The sequence below is a fragment of the Chiloscyllium punctatum genome, chromosome 28 (assembly GCF_047496795.1).
Source record: "Chiloscyllium punctatum isolate Juve2018m chromosome 28, sChiPun1.3, whole genome shotgun sequence".
Lineage (NCBI taxonomy): Eukaryota > Metazoa > Chordata > Chondrichthyes > Orectolobiformes > Hemiscylliidae > Chiloscyllium > Chiloscyllium punctatum.
In genome coordinates, this window is record NC_092766.1 from 5,129,441 (window position 1) to 5,147,323 (window position 17,883).

Genomic DNA, 17,883 nt, shown 5'->3' on the forward strand with positions numbered 1-17,883 from the left:
ATCAGTGTATTACAGTGAGGGGTGTGCGGTATATCAGTGTGTTACACTGAGGGGTGTGGGGTATATCAGTGTGTTACAGTGAGGGGTGTGGGATATATCAGTGTGTTGCAGTGAGGGGTGTGGGGTATATCAGTGTGGTACAGTGAGGGGTGTGGGGTATATCAGTGTGTTACAGTGAGGGGTGTGGGATATATCAGTGTGTTACAGTGAGGGGTGTGGGATATATCAGTGTGTTACAGTGAGGAGTGTGGGGTATATCAGTGTGTCACAGTGAGGGGTGTGGGGATATATCAGTGTGTTACAGTGAGGGGTGTGGGGATATATCAGTGTGTTACAGTGAGGGGTGTGGGGATATATCAGTGTGTTACAGTGAGGGGTGTGGGGATATATCAGTGTGTTACAGTGAGGGGTGTGGGGTATATCAGTGTGTTACAGTGAGGGGTGTGGGGTATATCAGTGTGTTACACTGAGGGGTGTGGGGTATATCAGGGTGTTACAGTGAGGAGTGTGGGATATATCAGTGTGTTACAGTGAGGGGTGTGGGGTATATCAGTGTGTTACAGTCAGGGGTGTGGGGTATATCAGTGTGTTACAGTGAGGGGTGTGGGATATATCAGTGTGTCACAGTGAGGGGTGTGGGGATATATCAGTGTGTTACAGTGAGGGGTGTGGGGATATATCAGTGTGTTACAGTGAGGGGTGTGGGGTATATCAGTGTGTTAGAGTGAGGGGTGTGGGATATATCAGTGTGTTCCAGTGGGGGGAGTGGGGTATATCAGTGTGTTACAGTGAGGGGTGTGGGGTATATCAGTGTGTTACAGTGAGGGGTGTGGGGATATATCAGTGTGTTACAGTGAGGGGTGTGCGGTATATCAGTGTGTTACAGTGAGGGGTGTGGGATATATCAGTGTGTTACAGTGAGGGGTGTGGGGTATATCAGTGTGTTACAGTGAGGGGTGTGGGGTATATCAGTGTGTTACAGTGAGGGGTGTGGGGATATATCAGTGTGTTACAGTGAGGGGTGTGGGGTATATCAGTGTGTTACAGTGAGGGGTGTGGGGTATATCAGTGTGTTACAGTGAGGGGTGTGGGGTATATCAGTGTGTTACAGTGAGGGGTGTGGGGTATATCAGTGTGTTACACTGAGGGGTGTGGGGTATATCAGTGTGTTACAGTGAGGTGTGTGGGATATATCAGTGTGTTACAGTGAGGGGTGTGGGGTATATCAGTGTGTTACAGTCAGGGGTGTGGGGTATATCAGTGTGTTACAGTGAGGGGTGTGGGATATATCAGTGTGTTACAGTGAGGGGTGTGGGGTATATCAGTGTGTTGCAGTGAGGGGTGTGGGGTATATCAGTGTGTTACAGTGAGGGGTGTGGGGTATATCAGTGTGTTACAGTGAGGGGTGTGGGATATATCAGTGTGTTACAGTGAGGGGTGTGGGATATATCAGTGTGTTACAGTGAGGGGTGTGGGGATATATCAGTGTGTTACAGTGAGGGGTGTGGGGTATATCAGTGTGTTACAGTGAGGGGTGTGGGGTATATCAGTGTGTTACAGTGAGGGGTGTGGGGATATATCAGTGTGTTACAGTGAGGGGTGTGGGGTATATCAGTGTGTTACAGTGAGGGGTGTGGGGTATATCAGTGTGTTACAGTGAGGGGTGTGGGATATATCAGTGTGTTACAGTGAGGGGTGTGAGGTATATCAGTGTGTTACAGTGAGGGGTGTGGGGATATATTAGTCTGTTGCAGTGAGGGGTGTGGGGTATATCAGTGTGTTACAGTGAGGGGTGTGGGGTATATCAGTGTGTTACAGTGAGGGGTGTGGGATATATCAGTGTGTCACAGTGAGGGGTGTGGGATATATCAGTGTGTTACAGTGAGGGGTGTGGGGTATATCTGTGTGTTACAGTGAGGGGTGTGGGATATATCAGTGTGTTACAGTGAGGGGTGTGGGGTTTATCAGTGTGTTACAGTGAGGGGTGTGGGATATATCAGTGTGTTACAGAGAGGGGTGTGGGGATATATCAGTGTGTTACAGTGAGGGGTGTGTGGTATATCAGTGTGTTACAGTGAGGGGTGTGGGGTTTATCAGTGTGTTACAGTGAGGGGTGTGGGGATATATCAGTGTGTTACAGTGAGGGGTGTGGGGTTATATCAGTGTGTTACAGTGAGGGGTGTGTGTTATATCAGTGTGTTACAGTGAGGGGTGTGGGATATATCAGTGTGTTACAGTGAGGGGTGTGGGGATATATCAGTGTGTTACAGTGAGGGGTGTGGGGTATATCAGTGTGTTACAGTGAGGGGTGTGGGGTATATCAGTGTGTTACAGTGAGGGGTGTGTGTTATATCAGTGTGTTACAGTGAGGGGTGTGGGATATATCAGTGTGTTACAGTGAGCGGTGTGGGGTATATCAGTGTGTTACAGTGAGGGGTGTGGGGTATATCAGTGTGTTACAGTGAGGGGTGTGGCGATATATCAGTGTGTTACAGTGAGGGGTGTGGGGTATATCAGTGTGTTACAGTGAGGGGTGTGGGGATATATCAGTGTGTTACAGTGAGGGGTGTGGGGTATATCAGTGTGTTACAGTGAGGGGTGCGGGGTATATCAGTGTGTTACAGTGAGGGGTGTGGGATATATCAGTGCGTTACAGTGAGGGGTGTGGGGATATATCAGTGTGTTACAGTGAGGGGTGTGGGATATATCAGTGTGTTTCAGTGAGGGGTGTGGGTTATATCAGTGTGTTACAGTGAGGGGTGTGGGGGATATCAGTGTGTTACAGTGAGGGGTGTGGGGTATATCAGTGTGTTACAGTGAGGGGTGCGGGGTATATCAGTGTGTTACAGTGAGGGGTGCGGGGTATATCAGTGTATTACAGAGAGGGGTGTGGGGTATATCAGTGTGTTACAGTGAGAGGTGTGGGGTATATCAGTGTGTTACAGTGAGGGGTGTGGGATATATCAGTGTGTTACAGTGAGGGGTGTGGGATATATCAGTGTGTTACAGTGAGGGGTGTGGGGTATATCAGTGTGTTACAGTGAGGGGTGTAGGGTATATCAGTGTGTTACAGTGAGGGGTGTGGGGTATATCAGTGTGTTACAGTGAGGGGTGTGGGATATATCAGTGTGTTACAGTGAGGGGTGTAGGGTATATCAGTGTGTTACAGTGAGGGGTGTGGGGTATATCAGTGTGTTACAGTGAGGGGTGTGGGGTATATCAGTGTGTTACAGTGAGGGGTGTAGGGTATATCAGTGTGTTACAGTGAGGGGTGTGGGGTATATCAGTGTGTTACAGTGAGGGGTGTGGGGTATATCAGTGTGTTACAGTGAGGGGTGTGGGGATATATCAGTGTGTTACAGTGAGGGGTGCGGGGTATATCAGTGTGTTACAGTGAGGCGTGTGCGATATATCAGTGTGTTACAGTGAGGGGTGTGGGGTATATCAGTGTGTTACAGTGAGGGGTGTGGGATATATCAGTGTGTTACAGTGAGGGGTGTGGGGTATATCAGTGTTTTACAGTGAGGGGTGTGGGGTATATCAGTGTGTTACAGTGAGGGGTTGGGGTATATCAGTGTGTTACAGTGAGGGGTGTGGGGTATATCAGTGTGTTACAGTGAGGGGTGTGGGGTATATCAGTGTGTTACAGTGAGGGGTGTGGGGTATATCAGTGTGTTACAGTGAGGGGTGTGGGATATATAAGTGTGTTACAGTGAGGGGTGTGGGGTATATCAGTGTGTTACAGTGAGGGGTGTGGGATATATCAGTGTGTTACAGTGAGGGGTGTGGGGTATATCAGTGTGTTACAGTGAGGGGTGTGGGGTATATCAGTGTGTTACAGTGAGGGGTGCGCGGTATATCAGTGTATTACAGTGAGGGGTGTGGGGATATATCAGTGTATTACAGTGAGGGGTGTGGGGTATATCAGTGTGTTACAGTGAGGGGTGTGGGATATATCAGTGTGTTACAGTGAGGGGTGTGGGGTATATCAGTGTGTTACAGTGAGGGGTGTGGGGTATATCAGTGTGTTACAGTGAGGGGTGTGGGGTATATCAGTGTGCTACAGTGAGGAGTGTGGGGTATATCAGTGTGTTATAGTGAGGGGTGTGGGGTATATCAGTGTGTTACAGTGAGGGGTGTGGGGTATATCAGTGTGTTACAGTGAGGGGTGTGTTTTATATCAGTGTGTTACAGTGAGGGGTGTGGGATATATCAGTGTGTTACAGTGAGGTGTGTGGGGATATATCTGTGTGTTACAGTGAGGGGTGCGGGGTATATCAGTGTGTTACAGTGAGGGGTGCGGGGTATATCAGTGTGTTACAGTGAGGGGTGTGTGTTATATCAGCGTGTTACAGTGAGGGGTGTGGGATATATCAGTGTGTTACAGTGAGGGGTGTGGGGTATATCAGTGTGTTACAGTGAGGGGTGTGGGGTATATCAGTGTGTGACAGTGAGGGGTGTGGGATATATCTATGTGTTATAGTGAGGGGTGTGGGGTATATCAGTGTGTTACAGTGAGGGGTGTGGGGTATATCAGTGTGTTACAGTGAGGGGTGTGGGGTATATCAGTGTGTTACAGTGAGGGGTGTGGGGTATATCAGTGTGTTACAGTGAGGGGTGTGGGGTATATCAGTGTGTTACAGTGAGGGGTGTGGGGTATATCAGTGTGTTACAGTGAGGGGTGTGGGGATATATCAGTGTGTTACAGTGAGGGGTGTGGGGATATATCAGTGTGTTACAGTGAGGGGTGTTGGGTATATCAGTGTGTTACAGTGAGGGGTGTGGGGTATATCAGTGTGTTACAGTGAGGGGTGTGGGGTATATCAGTGTGTTACAGTGAGGGGTGCGGGGTATATCAGTGTGTTACAGTGAGGGGTGTTGGGTATATCAGTGTGTTACAGTGAGGGGTGTGGGGTATATCAGTGTGTTACAGTGAGGGGTGTGGGGTATATCAGTGTGTTACAGTGAGGGGTGTTGGGTATATCAGTGTGTTACAGTGTGGGGTGTGGGGTATATCAGTGTGTTACAGTGAGGGGTGTGGGGTATATCAGTGTGTTACAGTGAGGGGTGTGGGGATATATCAGTGTGTTACAGTGAGGGGTGTGGGGATATATCAGTGTGTTACAGTGAGGGGTGTGGGGTATATCAGTGTGTTACAGTGAGGGGTGTGGGGTATATCAGTGTGTTACAGTGAGGGGTGTGGGGATATATCAGTGTGTTACAGTGAGGGGTGTGGTGTATATCAGTGTGATACAGTGAGGGGTGTGGGGTATATCAGTGTGTTACAGTGAGGGGTGTGGGGTATATCAGTGTGTTACAGTGAGGGGTGTTGGGTATATCAGTGTGTTACAGTGAGGGGTGTGGGGTATATCAGTGTGTTACAGTGAGGGGTGTGGGGTATATCAGTGTGTTACAGTGAGGGGTGTTGGGTATATCAGTGTGTTACAGTGTGGGGTGTGGGGTATATCAGTGTGTTACAGTGAGGGGTGTGGGGTATATCAGTGTGTTACAGTGAGGGGTGTGGGGATATATCAGTGTGTTACAGTGAGGGGTGTGGGGATATATCAGTGTGTTACAGTGAGGGGTGTGGGGTATATCAGTGTGTTACAGTGAGGGGTGTGGGGTATATCAGTGTGTTACAGTGAGGGGTGTGGGGCTATATCAGTGTGTTACAGTGAGGGGTGTGGTGTATATCAGTGTGATACAGTGAGGGGTGTGGGGTATATCAGTGTGTTACAGTGAGGGGTGTGGGGTATATCAGTGTGTTACAGTGAGGGGTGTGGGATATATCAGTGTGTTACAGTGTGGGGTGTGGGATATATCAGTGTGTTACAGTGAGGGGTGTGGGGTATATCAGTGTGTTACAGTGAGGGGTGTGGGATATATCAGTGTGTTACAGTGAGGGGTGTGGGGTATATCAGTGTGTTACAGTGAGGGGTGTGGGGTATATCAGTGTGTTACAGTGAGGGGTGTGGGATATATCAGTGTGTTACAGTGATGGGTGTGGGGTATATCAGTGTGTTACAGTGAGGGGTGTGGGATATATCAGTGTGTTACACTGAGGGGTGTGGGATATATCAGTGTGTTACAGTGAGGGGTGTGGGGTATATCAGTATGTTACAGTGAGGGGAGTGGGGTATATCAGTGTGTTACAGTGAGGGGTGTGGGGTATATCAGTGTGGTACAGTGAGGGGTGTGGGATATATCAGTGTGTTACAGTGAGGGGTGTGGGATATATCAGTGTGGTACAGTGAGGGGTGTGGGATATATCAGTGTGTTACAGTGAGGGGTGTGGGGTATATCAGTGTGTTACAGTGAGGGGTGTGGGGTATATCAGTGTGTTACAGTGAGGGGTGTGGGATATATCAATGTGTTACAGTGAGGGGTGTGGGGTACATCAGTGTGTTACAGTGAGGGGTGTGGGATATATCAGTGTGTTGCAGTGAGGGGTGTGGGGTATATCAGTGTGTTACAGTGAGGGGTGTGGGGTATATCAGTGTGTTACAGTGAGGGGTGTGGGGATATATCAGTGTGTTACAGTGAGGGGTGTGGGGTATATCAGTGTGTTACAGTGAGGGGTGTGGGGTATATCAGGGTGTTACAGTGAGGGGTGTGGGGTATATCAGTGTGTTACAGTGAGGGGTGTGGGGTATATCAGTGTGTTACAGTGAGGGGTGTGGGGTATATCAGTGTGTTACAGTGAGGGGTGTGGGATATATCAGTGTGTTACAGTGAGGGGTGTGGGGATATATCAGTGTGTTACAGTGAGGGGTGTGGGGATATATCAGTGTGTTACAGTGAGGGGTGTGGGTTATATCAGTGTTTTACAGTGAGGGGTGTGGGGATATATCAGTGTGTTACAGTGAGGGGTGTGGAGTATATCAGTGTGTTACAGTGAGGGGTGTGGGATATATCAGTGTGTTACAGTGAGGGGTGTGGGGTATATCAGTGTATTATAGTGAGGGGTGTGGGGTATATCAGTGTGTTACAGTGAGGGGTGTGGGGATATATCAGTGTGTCACAGTGAGGGGGTGTGGGGTATATCAGTGTGTTACAGTGAGGGGTGTGGGGTATATCAGTGTGTTACAGTGAGGGGTGTGGGGTATATCAGTGTGTTACAGTGAGGGGTGTGGGATATATCAGTGTGTTACAGTGAGGGGTGTGGGGTATATCAGTGTGTTACAGTGAGGTGTGTGGGGTATATCAGTGTGTTACAGTGAGGGGTGTGGGGTATATCAGTGTGTGACAGTGAGGGGTGTGGGGTATATCAGTGTGTTACAGTGAGGGGTGTGGGGTATATCAGTGTGTTACAGTGAGGGGTGTGGGATATATCAGTGTGTTACAGTGAGGGCTGTGGGATATATCAGTGTGTTACAGTGAGGGGTGTGGGGTATATCAGTGTGTTACAGTGAGGGGTGTGGGGATATATCAGTGTGTTACAGTGAGGGGTGTGGGGTATATCAGTGTGTTACAGTGAGGGGTGTGGGGTATATCAGTGTGTTACAGTGAGGGGTGTGGGGATATATCAGTGTGTTACAGTGAGGGGTGTGGGGTATATCAGTGTGTCACAGTGAGGGGTGTGGGGTATATCAGTGTGTTACAGTGAGGGGTGTGGGGTATATCAGTGTGTTACCGTGAGGGGTGTGGGGTATATCAGTGTGTTACAGTGAGGGGTGTGGGGTATATCAGTGTGTTACAGTGAGGGGTGTGGGGTATATCAGTGTGTTACAGTGAGGGGTGTGGGATATATCAGTGTGTTACAGTGAGGGGTGTGGGGTATATCAGTGTGTTACAGTGAGGTGTGTGGGGTATATCAGTGTGTTACAGTGAGGGGTGTGGGGTATATCAGTGTGTGACAGTGAGGGGTGTGGGGTATATCAGTGTGTTACAGTGAGGGGTGTGGGGTATATCAGTGTGTTACAGTGAGGGGTGTGGGATATATCAGTGTGTTACAGTGAGGGGTGTGGGATATATCAGTGTGTTACAGTGAGGGGTGTGGGATATATCAGTGTGTTACAGTGAGGGGTGTGGGGTATATCAGTGTGTTACAGTGAGGGGTGTGGGGATATATCAGTGTGTTACAGTGAGGGGTGTGGGGTATATCAGTGTGTTACAGTGAGGGGTGTGGGGTATATCAGTGTGTTACAGTAAGGGGTGTGGGGTATATCAGTGTGTTACAGTGAGGGGTGTGGGGTATATCAGTGTGTGACAGTGAGGGGTGTGGGGTATATCAGTGTGTTACAGTGAGGGGTGTGGGGTATATCAGTGTGTTACAGTGAGGGGTGTGGGATATATCAGTGTGTTACAGTGAGGGGTGTGGGATATATCAGTGTGTTACAGTGAGGGGTGTGGGATATATCAGTGTGTTACAGTGAGGGGTGTGGGATATATCAGTGTGTTACAGTGAGGGGTGTGGGGTATATCAGTGTGTCACAGTGAGGGGTGTGGGGTATATCAGTGTGTTACAGTGAAGGCGTGTGGGGTATATCAGTGTGTTACAGTGAGGGGTGTGGGATATATCAGTGTGTTACAGTGAGGGGTGTGGGGTATATCAGTGTGTTACAGTGAGGGGTGTGGGGTATATCAGTGTTTTACAGTGAGGGGTGTGGGGTATATCAGTGTGTTACAGTGAGGGGTGTGGGGTATATCAGTGTGTTACAGTGAGGGGTGTGGGGTATATCAGTGTGTTACAGTGAGGGGTGTGGGGGTATATCAGTGTGTAACAGTGAGGGGTGTGGGGTATATCAGTGTGTTACAGTGAGGGGTGTGGGGTATATCAGTGTGTTACAGTGAGGGGTGTGGGGTATATCAGTGTGTTACAGTGAGGGGTGTGGGGATATATCAGTGTGTTACAGTGAGGGGTGTGGGGTATATCAGTGTGTTACAGTGAGGGGTGTGGGGTATATCAGTGTGTTACAATGAGGGGTGTGGGGTATATCAGTGTGTTACAGTGAGGGGTGTGGGGTATATCAGTGTGTTACAGTGAGGGGTGTGGGGTATATCAGTGTGTTACAGTGAGGGGTGTGGGGAAATATCAGTGTGTTACAGTGAGGGGTGTGGGGTATATCAGTGTGTTACAGTGAGGGGTGTGGGGTATATCAGTGTGTTACAGTGAGGGGTGTGGGGATATATCAGTGTGTTACAGTGAGGGGTGTGGGGATATATCAGTGTGTTACAGTGAGGGGTGTGGGGTATATCAGTGTGTTACAGTGAGGGGTGTGGGATATATCAGTGTGTTACAGTGAGGGGTGTGGGGTATATCAGTGTGTTACAGTGAGGGGTGTGGGGTATATCAGTGTGTTACAGTGAGGGGTGTGGGGTATATCAGTGTGTTACAGTGAGGGGTGTGGGGTATATCAGTGTGTTACAGTGAGGGGTGTGGGGTATATCAGTGTGTTACAGTGAGGGGTGTGGGGTATATCAGTGTGTTACAGTGAGGGGTGTGGGGATATATCAGTGTGTTACAGTGAGGGGTGTGGGGATATATCAGTGTGTTACAGTGAGGGGTGTTGGGTATATCAGTGTGTTACAGTGAGGGGTGTGGGGTATATCAGTGTGTTACAGTGAGGGGTGTGGGGTATATCAGTGTGTTACAGTGAGGGGTGCGGGGTATATCAGTGTGTTACAGTGAGGGGTGTTGGGTATATCAGTGTGTTACAGTGAGGGGTGTGGGGTATATCAGTGTGTTACAGTGAGGGGTGTTGGGTATATCAGTGTGTTACAGTGTGGGGTGTGGGGTATATCAGTGTGTTACAGTGAGGGGTGCGGGGTATATCAGTGTGTTACAGTGAGGGGTGTGAGGTATATCAGTGTGTTACAGTGAGGGGTGTGGGGTATATCAGTGTGTTACAGTGAGGGGTGTTGGGTATATCAGTGTGTTACAGTGTGGGGTGTGGGGTATATCAGTGTGTTACAGTGAGGGGTGTGGGGTATATCAGTGTGTTACAGTGAGGGGTGTGGGGATATATCAGTGTGTTACAGTGAGGGGTGTGGGGATATATCAGTGTGTTACAGTGAGGGGTGTGGGGTATATCAGTGTGTTACAGTGAGGGGTGTGGGGTATATCAGTGTGTTACAGTGAGGGGTGTGGGGATATATCAGTGTGTTACAGTGAGGGGTGTGGTGTATATCAGTGTGATACAGTGAGGGGTGTGGGGTATATCAGTGTGTTACAGTGAGGGGTGTGGGGTATATCAGTGTGTTACAGTGAGGGGTGTGGGATATATCAGTGTGTTACAGTGTGGGGTGTGGGATATATCAGTGTGTTACAGTGAGGGGTGTGGGGTATATCAGTGTGTTACAGTGAGGGGTGTGGGATATATCAGTGTGTTACAGTGAGGGGTGTGGGGTATATCAGTGTGTTACAGTGAGGGGTGTGGGGTATATCAGTGTGTTACAGTGAGGGGTGTGGGATATATCAGTGTGTTACAGTGAGGGGTGTGGGGTATATCAGTGTGTTACAGTGAGGGGTGTGGGATATATCAGTGTGTTACAGTGAGGGGTGTGGGATATATCAGTGTGTTACAGTGAGGGGTGTGGGGGTATATCAGTGTGTTACAGTGAGGGGTGTGGGATATATCAGTATGTTACAGTGAGGGGTGTGGGGTATATCAGTGTGTTACAGTGAGGGGTGTGGGGATATATCAGTGTGTTACAGTGAGGGGTGTGGGGTATATCAGTGTGTTACAGTGAGGGGTGTTGGGTATATCAGTGTGTTACAGTGAGGGGTGTGGGATATATCAGTGTGTTACAGTGAGGGGTGTGGGATATATCAGTGTGTTACAGTGAGGGGTGTGGGGTATATCAGTGCGTTACAGTGAGGGGTGTGGGGTATATCAGTGTGTTACAGTGAGGGGTGCGGGGATATATCAGTGTGTTACAGTGAGGGGTGTGGGATATATCAGTGTGTTACAGTGAGGGGTGTGGGATATATCAGTGTGTTACAGTGAGGGGTGTGGGGTATATCAGTGTGTTACAGTGAGGGGTGTGGGGTATATCAGTGTGTTACAGTGAGGGGTGTGGGATATATCAGTGTGTTACAGTGAGGGGTGTGGGGATATATCAGTGTGTTACAGTGAGGGGTGTGGGGATATATCAGTGTGTTACAGTGAGGGGTGTGGGATATATCAGTGTGTTACAGTGAGGGGTGTGGGGTATATCAGTGTGTTACAGTGAGGGGTGTGGGGTATATCAGTGTGTTACAGTGAGGGGTGTGGGATATATCAGTGTGTTACAGTGAGGGGTGTGGGGTATATCAGTGTGTTACAGTGAGGGGTGTGGGGATATATCAGTGTGTCACAGTGAGGGGGTGTGGGGTATATCAGTGTGTTACAGTGAGGGGTGTGGGGTATATCAGTGTGTTACAGTGAGGTGTGTGGGGTATATCAGTGTGTTACAGTGAGGTGTGTGGGGTATATCAGTGTGTTACAGTGAGGGGTGTGGGGTATATCAGTGTGTTACAGTGAGGGGTGTGGGGTATATCAGTGTGTTACAGTGAGGGGTGTGGGGTATATCAGTGTGTTACAGTGAGGGGTGTGGGATATATCAGTGTGTTACAGTGAGGGGTGTGGGATATATCAGTGTGTTACAGTGAGGGGTGTGGGATATATCAGTGTGTTACAGTGAGGGGTGTGGGGTGTATCAGTGTGTTACAGTGAGGGGTGTGGGGTATATCAGTGTGTTACAGTGAGGGGTGTGGGGATATATCAGTGTGTTACAGTGAGGGGTGTGGGGTATATCAGTGTGTCACAGTGAGGGGTGTGGGGTATATCAGTGTGTTACAGTGAGGGGTGTAGGGTATATCAGTGTGTTACAGTGAGGGATGTGGGATATATCAGTGTGTTACAGTGAGGGGTGTGGGGTATATCAGTGTGTTACAGTAAGGGGTGTGGGGATATATCAGTGTGTTACAGTGAGGGGTGTGGGGTATATCAGTGTGTTACAGTGAGGGGTGTGGGATATATCAGTGTGTTACAGTGAGGGGTGTGGGGTATATCAGTGTGTTACAGTGAGGGGTGTGGGGTATATCAGTGTGTGACAGTGAGGGGTGTGGGGTATATCAGTGTGTTACAGTGAGGGGTGTGGGATATATCAGTGTGTTACAGCGAGGGGTGTGGGGTATATCAGTGTGTTACAGTGTGGGGTGTGGGATATATCAGTGTGTAACAGTGAGGGGTGTGGGATATATCAGTGTGTTACCGTGAGGGGTGTGGGGATATATCAGTGTGTTACAGTGAGGGGTGTGGGGTATATCAGTGTGTTACAGTGAGGGGTGTGGGATATATCAGTGTGTTACAGTGAGGGGTGTGGGGTATATCAGTGTGTCACAGTGAGGGGTGTGGGGTATATCAGTGTGTTACAGTGAGGGGTGTGGGATATATCAGTGTGTCACAGTGAGGGGTGTGGGGATATATCAGTGTGTTACAGTGAGGGGTGTGGGGTATATCAGGGTGTTACAGTGAGGGGTGTGGGATATATCAGTGTGTCACAGTGAGGGGTGTGGGGATATATCAGTGTGTTACAGTGAGGGGTGTGGGGTATATCAGTGTGTTACAGTGAGTGGTGTGGGATATATCAGTGTGTTACAGTGAGGGGTGTGGGGATATCTCAGTGTGTTACAGTGAGGGGTGTGGTGTATATCAGTGTGTCACAGTGAGGGGTGTGGGGATATATCAGTGTGTTACAGTGAGGGGTGTGGGGTATATCAGTGTGTGACAGTGAGGGGTGTGGGGATATATCAGTGTGTTACAGTGAGGGGTGTGGGGTATATCAGTGTGTTACAGTGAGGGGTGTGGGGTATATCAGTGTGTTACAGTGAGGGGTGTGGGGTATATCAGTGTGTTACAGTGAGGGGTGTGGGATATATCAGTGTGTTACAGTGAGGGGTGTGGGGATATATCAGTGTGTTACAGTGAGGGGTGTGGGGATATATCAGTGTGTTACAGTGAGGGGTGTGGGGTATATCAGTGTGTGACAGTGAGGGGCGTGGGGTATATCAGTGTGTTACAGTGAGGGGTGTGGGGTATATCAGTGTGTTACAGTGAGGGGTGTGGGGTATATCAGTGTGTTACAGTGAGGGGTGTGGGATATATCAGTGTGTTACAGTGAGGGGTGTGGGGTATATCAGTGTGTTACAGTGAGGGGAGTGGGGTATATCAGTGTGTTACAGTGATGGGTGTGGGGTATATCAGTGTGTTACAGTGAGGGGTGTGGGGTATATCAGTGTGTTACAGTGAGGGGTGTGGGATATATCAGTGTGTTACAGTGAGGGGTGTGGGGTATATCAGTATGTTACAGCGAGGGGAGTGGGGTATATCAGTGTGTTACAGTGAGGGGTGTGGGGTATATCAGTGTGTTACAGTGAGGGGTGTGGGGTATATCAGTGTGTTACAGTGAGGGGTGTGGGATATATCAGTGTGTTACAGTGAGGGGTGTGGGGATATATCAGTGTGTTACAGTGAGGGGTGTGGGGTATATCAGTGTGTGACAGTGAGGGGCGTGGGGTATATCAGTGTGTTACAGTGAGGGGTGTGGGGTATATCAGTGTGTTACAGTGAGGGGTGTGGGGTATATCAGTGTGTTACAGTGAGGGGTGTGGGATATATCAGTGTGTTACAGTGAGGGGTGTGGGGTATATCAGTGAGTTACAGTGAGGGGTGTGGGGTATATCAGTGTGTTACAGTGAGGGGTGTGGGATATATCAGTGTGTTACAGTGAGGGGTGTGGGATATATCAGTGTGTTACAGTGAGGGGTGTGGGGTATATCAGTATGTTACAGTGAGGGGTGTGGGATATATCAGTGTGTTACAGTGAGGGGTGTGGGGTATATCAGTGTGTTACAGTGAGGGGTGTGGGGTTTATCAGTGTGTTACAGTGAGGGGTGTGGGGATATATCAGTGTGTTACAGTGAGGGGTGTGGGGTATATCAGTGTGTTACAGTGAGGGGTGTGGGGATATATCAGTGTGTTACAGTGAGGGGTGTGGGATATATCAGTGTGTTACAGTGAGGGGTGTGGGATATATCAGTGTGTTACCGTGAGGGGTGTGGGGTATATCAGTGTGTGACAGTGAGGGGTGTGGGATATATCAGTGTGTTACAGTGAGGGGTGTGGGGATATATCAGTGTGTTACAGTGAGGGGTGTGGGGATATATCAGTGTGTTACAGTGAGGGGTGTGGGATATATCAGTGTGTTACAGTGAGGGGTGTGGGGATATATCAGTGTGTTACAGTGAGGGGTGTGGGATATATCAGTGTGTTACAGTGAGGGGTGTGGGGTATATCAGTGTGTTACAGTGAGGTGTGTGGGGATATATCAGTGTGTTACAGTGAGGGGTGTGGGGTATATCAGTGTGATACAGTGAGGGGTGTGGGGTATATCAGTGTGTTACAGTGAGGGGTGTGGGGTATATCAGTGTGTTACAGTGAGGGGTGTGGGGTATATCAGTGTGTGACAGTGAGGGGTGTGGGGTATATCAGTGTGTTACAGTGAGGGGTGTGGGGATATATCAGTGTGTTACAGTGAGGGGTGTGGGATATATCAGTGTGTTACAGTGAGGGGTGTGGGGATATATCAGTGTGTTACAGTGAGGGGTGTGGGATATATCAGTGTGTTACAGTGAGGGGTGTGGGGATATATCAGTGTGTTACAGTGAGGGGTGTGGGATATATCAGTGTGTTACAGTGAGGGGTGTGGGGTATATCAGTGTGTTACAGTGAGGGGTGTGGGGTATATCAGTGTGTTACAGTGAGGGGTGTGGGGTATATCAGTGTGTCACAGTGAGGGGTGTGGGATATATCAGTGTGTTACAGTGAGGGGTGTGGGGTATATCAGTGTGTTACAGTGAGGGGTGTGGGATATATCAGTGTGGTACAGTGAGGGGTGTGGGATATATCAGTGTGTTACAGTGAGGGGTGTGGGATATATCAGTGTGGTACAGTGAGCGGTGTGGGATATATCAGTGTGTTACAGTGAGGGGTGTGGGGTATATCAGTGTGTTACAGTGAGGGGTGTGGGGTATATCAATGTGTTACAGTGAGGGGTGTGGGGTACATCAGTGTGTTACAGTGAGGGGTGTGGGATATATCAGTGTGTTGCAGTGAGGGGTGTGGGGTATATCAGTGTGTTACAGTGAGGGGTGTGGGGTATATCAGTGTGTTACAGTGAGGGGTGTGGGGTATATCAGTGTGTTACAGTGAGGGGTGTGGGGTATATCAGTGTGTTACAGTGAGGGGTGTGGGGTATATCAGTGTGTTACAGTGAGGGGTGTGGGGTATATCAGTGTGTTACAGTGAGGGGTGTGGGATATATCAATGTGTTACAGTGAGGGGTGTGGGGTACATCAGTGTGTTACAGTGAGGGGTGTGGGATATATCAGTGTGTTGCAGTGAGGGGTGTGGGGTATATCAGTGTGTTACAGTGAGGGGTGTGGGGTATATCAGTGTGTTACAGTGAGGGGTGTGGGGATATATCAGTGTGTTACAGTGAGGGGTGTGGGGTATATCAGTGTGTTACAGTGAGGGGTGTGGGGTATATCAGGGTGTTACAGTGAGGGGTGTGGGGTATATCAGTGTGTTACAGTGAGGGGTGTGGGGTATATCAGTGTGTTACAGTGAGGGGTGTGGGATATATCAGTGTGTTACAGTGAGGGCTGTGGGGTATATCAGTGTGTCACCGTGAAGGGTGTGGGATATATCAGTGTGTTACAGTGAGGGGTGTGGGATATATCAGTGTGTTACAGTGAGGGGTGTGGGATATATCAGTGTGTTACAGTGAGGGGTGTGGGGTATATCAGTGTGTGACAGTGAGGGGTGTGGGATATATCAGTGTGTGACAGTGAGGGGTGTGGGGTATATTAATGTGTTACAGTGAGTGGTGTGGGATATATCAGTGTGTTACAGTGAGGGGTGTGGGGTGTATCAGTGTGTTACAGTGAGGGGTGTGGGGTATATCAGTGTGTTACAGTGAGGGGTGTGGGGTATATCAGTGTGTCACAGTGAGGGGTGTGGGGATATATCAGTGTGTTACAGTGAGGGGTGTGGGGTATATCAGTGTGTCACAGTGAGGGGTGTGGGATATATCAGTGTGTCACCGTGAGGGGTGTGGGATATATCAGTGTGTTACAGTGAGGGGTGTGGGGTATATCAGTGTGTTACAGTGAGGGGTGTGGGGTATATCAGTGTGTTACTGTGAGGGGTGTGGGGTATATCAGTGTGTTACAGTGAGGGGTGTGGGGTATATCAGTGTGTTACAGTGAGGGGTGTGGGGAAATATCAGTGTGTTACAGTGAGGGGTGTGGGGTATATCAGTGTGTTACAGTGAGGGGTGTGGGGTATATCAGTGTGTTACAGTGAGGGGTGTGGGGTATATCAGTGTGTTACAGTGAGGGGTGTGGGGATATATCAGTGTGTTACAGTGAGGGGTGTGGGGTATATCAGTGTGTTACAGTGAGGGGTGTGGGATATATCAGTGTGTTACAGTGAGGGGTGTGGGGTATATCAGTGTGTTACAGTGAGGGGTGTGGGGTATATCAGTGTGTGACAGTGAGGGGTGTGGGGTATATCAGTGTGTTACAGTGAGGGGTGTGGGATATATCAGTGTGTTACAGCGAGGGGTGTGGGGTATATCAGTGTGTTACAGTGTGGGGTGTGGGGATATATCAGTGTGTTACAGTGAGGGGTGTGGTGTATATCAGTGTGTTACAGTGAGGGGTGTGGGGATATATCAGTGTGTTACAGTGAGGGGTGTGGGGTATATCAGTGTGTTACAGTGAGGGGTGTGGGGTGTATCAGTGTGTTACAGTGAGGGGTGTGGGGTATATCAGTGTGTTACAGTGAGGGGTGTGGGGTATATCAGTGTGTCACAGTGAGGGGTGTGGGGTATATCAGTGTGTTACAGTGAGGGGTGTGGGGTATATCAGTGTGTTACAGTGAGGGGTGTGGGGTATATCAGTGTGTTACAGTGAGGGGTGTGGGGTATATCAGTGTGTTACAGTGAGGGGTGTGGGGATATATCAGTGTGTTACAGTGAGGGGTGTGGGGTATATCAGTGTGTTACAGTGAGGGGTGTGGGATATATCAGTGTGTTACAGTGAGGGGTGTGGGGTATATCAGTGTGTTACAGTGAGGGGTGTGGGGTATATCAGTGTGTTACAGTGAGGGGTGTGGGGTATATCAGTGTGTTACAGTGAGGGGTGTGGGGATATATCAGTGTGTTACAGTGAGGGGTGTGGGGTATATCAGTGTGTCACAGTGAGGGGTGTGGGATATATCAGTGTGTCACCGTGAGGGGTGTGGGATATATCAGTGTGTTACAGTGAGGGGTGTGGGGTATATCAGTGTGTTACAGTGAGGGGTGTGGGGTATATCAGTGTGTTACTGTGAGGGGTGTGGGGTATATCAGTGTGTTACAGTGAGGGGTGTGGGGAAATATCAGTGTGTTACAGTGAGGGGTGTGGGGTATATCAGTGTGTTACAGTGAGGGGTGTGGGGTATATCAGTGTGTTACAGTGAGGGGTGTGGGGTATATCAGTGTGTTACAGTGAGGGGTGTGGGGATATATCAGTGTGTTACAGTGAGGGGTGTGGGGTATATCAGTGTGTTACAGTGAGGGGTGTGGGATATATCAGTGTGTTACAGTGAGGGGTGTGGGGTATATCAGTGTGTTACAGTGAGGGGTGTGGGGTATATCAGTGTGTGACAGTGAGGGGTGTGGGGTATATCAGTGTGTTACAGTGAGGGGTGTGGGATATATCAGTGTGTTACAGCGAGGGGTGTGGGGTATATCAGTGTGTTACAGTGTGGGGTGTGGGGATATATCAGTGTGTTACAGTGAGGGGTGTGGTGTATATCAGTGTGTTACAGTGAGGGGTGTGGGGATATATCA